This window comes from Mandrillus leucophaeus, unplaced genomic scaffold (assembly GCF_000951045.1).
Source record: "Mandrillus leucophaeus isolate KB7577 unplaced genomic scaffold, Mleu.le_1.0 Scaffold2074, whole genome shotgun sequence".
NCBI classification, from domain to species: domain Eukaryota; kingdom Metazoa; phylum Chordata; class Mammalia; order Primates; family Cercopithecidae; genus Mandrillus; species Mandrillus leucophaeus.
In genome coordinates this window covers 59,297-63,553 of record NW_012102115.1, presented here as the reverse complement: position 1 = coordinate 63,553, position 4,257 = coordinate 59,297, and positions in this window count along the sequence as shown.

Genomic DNA, 4,257 nt, shown 5'->3' with positions numbered 1-4,257 from the left:
CAAGACTGACCATATGATAGGTTACAAAGCAAGTCTCAATAAATATAAGAAAATCAAAATTATGTCAAGTACTCTCTCAGGTCACAATGGAATAAAATTGGAGAAATTGGAAATCAACTCCAAAAGTAACTCCTAAAACCATGCAAATACATGGAAAGTAAATAACCTGCTCGTCAATGATTGTTGGGTCAACAATGAAATCAAGATGGAAATTAAAAATTATTTGAACTGAACTATAATAGTGAAAAAGCTATTAAAACCTCTGGGATACAGGAAGGCCAGTGCTAAGAAGAAAGTTCATAGCATTAAATATCTACATCAAAAAGTCAGAAAGAGCACTAATAGAAAATCTAAGGTCACACCTCAAGGAACTAGAGAAACAAGAACAAACAAACCCAAACCAAGCCAAAGGAAAGAAATAACAAAGATCAGAGCAGAACTAAATGAAATTGAAGAAAAAACTACAAAAGATAAATGAAAGAAATGCTAGTTCTTTGAAAAGATAAAATTGAGACACCATTAGAGAGATTAACCAAGAAAAAAAGAGAAGATCTGAATAAGATCAATTAGAAATGAAACAGGTGATGATTTTACAACCAATACCACAGAAATACAAAAGATCATTCAAGGTTACTATGAACACCTTTATTTGCATAAGCCAGAAAACCTAGAGTAGAAGAATAAATTCCTGGAAATATGCAACCCTCCTAGATTAAACCACGAAGAAGTAGAAACTGAACAGACCTATAACAAACAGCGAGATTGAAACGGTAATTAAAAAGTTACCAACAGGGAAAAAAAGTCAAGGACCAGATAGATTCACAGCTAAATTCTCTCATTCAAAGAAGAATTTGTACCAATCCTATTGACACTATTCCAAAAGATAGAGGAAGAGGAAATCCTTCCTAAGTCATTCTGTGAAACCCGTATTACTCTAATACCCAAACCAGGAAATGACATAACCAAAAAAGAAACCTACAGAACAATATCTCTGATGAATATAGATGCAAAAATCCTCAACAAAATACTAGCTAACTGAATTCAACAGCATAGCAAACCGATAATCCACCATTATCAAGTGGGTTTCATAACAGTGATGCAGGGATGATTTAACATTTTAAGTCAGTAAATGTGATATATCATATTAACAGAATTAAAAACAAAAAAATCACATGATCATCTCAATAGATGCAGAAGAGGTATTTGGCAAAATCCTGTATTTTCTTTTATGATTAAAACCCTCAGCAAAATTAGCATAGAAAGGACATACCTTAAGGTAATAAAAGCCATCTGTGACAGACCCACAGTCACCATTGTACTGAGTGGAGAAAAATTGAAGGCATTCTTCCTGAGAAATGGAAAAAGACAAGGATGCCCACTTTTACCACTTCTATTCAACATAATACTGGCAGTTCTAGGCAGAGCAATCAGACAAGAGAAAGAAATAAAGGGCATCCAAATTGGTAAAGAGGAAGTCACTTTGTTGCTGTTTGCTGATGACACGATTGTATACCTAGAAAACCCTAAAGACTCCTCCAAAAAGTTCCTAGAACTGGTAAATGAATTCAACAAAATTTCAGAACACAAAATTAATATACAGCAATCAGTAGTCCTGCTATACACCAACAGTGACCAAGTTGAGAATCAAATCAAGAACTCAACCACTTTTCTGATAGCTGCAAACGACAACAGCAACAAACCTTAGGAATATGTGAAACCAAAGAGTCGAAAGACCTCTAGAAAGAAACTACAAAATACTCCTGCAATAAATCATGTATGACACAAACAAATGGAAACACAGGCCATGCTCATGGGTGGTAAGAATCAACATTGTGAAAATAACCACACTGCTAAAAGCAATCTACATATTCAATGCAATTCCCATCAAAATACCACCATCATTATTCATAGAACTAGAAAAAACAATCCCAAAATTGATATGATACCAAAAAAGAGTCTGCATAGCCAAACAAGACTAAGCAAAAAAAATTAAGCTGGAGACATCACACTACCTGACTTCAAACTGTATTATAAGGCCATAGTCACCAAAAGAGCATGGTAATGGTATAAATTGGGCACATAGACCAATGGAACGGAATAAATAGCCCAGAGATGAAGCCAAATACTTATGGCCAACTGATCTTTGACAAAGCAAACAAAAACATAAAGTGGGGAAAGGACACCCTATTCAACAAATGGTGCTGGGATAATTGGCAAGCCACATGTACAAGAATGAAACGGGATCCTCATCTCTCACCTTATACAAAAATCAACACAAGATGAATCAAAGACTTAAATCTAATACCTGAAACCATAAAAATTCTAGAAGATAACATTGGCAAAACCCTTCCAGATACTGGCTTAGGTAGGACTTCATGACCAAGAACCCAAATGCAAATGCAACAAAAGCAAAGATAAATATACAGGATTTAAACTAAAAAGCTTCAGCCTGGCAAAGGAAATAATCAGCAGAGTAAACAGACAACCCACAGAAAAATAAAAATCTTCACAAACTATGCATCCAATGAAGGACTAATATCCAGAATAAACAAAGAACTCAAACAAAGCAGCAAGAAAAAAAAAATTCCATCAAAAAGTAGATTAAGGACATGAACAGAAAATTCTCAAAAGAAGACATACAAATGGCCAACAAACATGAAAAAGTACTCAACATCACTAATGATCAGAGAAATGCAAATGAAAACCACAGTGCAATATCACTATACTCCCGGAAGAATGGGCATATTTAAAAAATAAAAAAATAATAGATGTCAGTGTGGATGTGGTGAAAAGGGAACACTTTTGCACTACTAGTGGGAATGTAAACCAGGACAACCAGTATGGAAAACTGTAGGAGGGCGGAGCAAGATGGCCGAATAGGAACAGCTCCAGTCTCCAGCTCCCAGCACCAGCGACACAGAAGACAGGTGATTTCTGCATTTGAAACTGAGGTACTGGGTTCATCTCACTAGGGAGTGCTGAACAATCGGTGCTGGTCAGCTGCTGCAGCCCAACCAGCGAGAGCTGAAGCAGGGCGAGGCATCGCCTCACCTGGGAAGCGCAAGGGGAAAGGGAATCCCTTTTCCTAGCCAGGGGAACTGAGACTAACAACACCTGGATAATCGGGTAACTCCCACCCCAATACCGCGCTTTAAGCTAATGGGCACACCAGGAGATTATATCCCACACCTGGCCAGGAGGATTCCAAGCCCACGGTGCCTTTCTCATTGCTAGCACAGCAGTCTGTGATCTACTGGCAAGGCAGCAGCGAGGCTGGGGGAGGGGTGCCCGCCATTGCTGAGGCTTAAGTAGGTAAACAAAGCCACTGGGAAGATAGAACTGGGTGGCGCTCACAGCAGCTCAAGGAGGCCTGCCAGTCTCTGTAGACTCCACCTCTGGGGACAGGTCACAGTTAAACAACAACAACAACAACAACAAAAAAAGCAACAGAAATCTCTGCAGACGCAAACGACCCTGTCTGACAGCTATGAAGAGAGCAGTGGATCTCCCAACACAGAGGCTGAGATCTGAGAACGGACAGACTGCCTGCTCAAGTGGGTCCCTGACCCCTGAGTAGCCTAACTGGGAGACATCCTCCACTAGGGGCAGACCGACACCCCACACCTCACACGGTGGAGTACACCCCTGAGAGGAAACCTCCAAAGCAAGAATCAGACAAGTACACTCACTGTTCAGCAGTATTCTATCTTCTGCAGCCTCTGCTGCTGACACCCAGACAAACAGGGTCTGGAGTGGACCTCAAGCAATCTCCAACAGACCTACAGCTGAGGGTCCTGACTGGTAGAAGGAAAACTAACAAACAGGAAGGACACCCACACCAAAACCCCATCAATACGTCACCATCATCAAAGACCAGCGGCAGATAAAACCACAAAGATGGGGAAAAAGCAGGGCAGAAAAGCTGGAAATTCAAAAAATAAGAGCGCATCTCCCCCTCCAAAGGAACGAAGCTCATCGCCAGCAACGGATCAAAGCTGGACGGAGAATGACTTTGACGAGATGAGAGAAGAAGGCTTCAGTCCATCAAACTTTTCAGAGCTAAAGAAGGAATTACGTACCCAGCGCAAAGAAACTAAATGTCTTGAAAAAAGAGTGGAAGAATTGATAACTAGAATAATTAATGCAGAGAAGGCCATAAACGAATGGGCAGAGATGAAAACCATGACACGAGAAATACGTGACAAATGCACAAGCTTCAGTAACTGACTCGATCAACTGGAAGAAAGAGTATCAGCG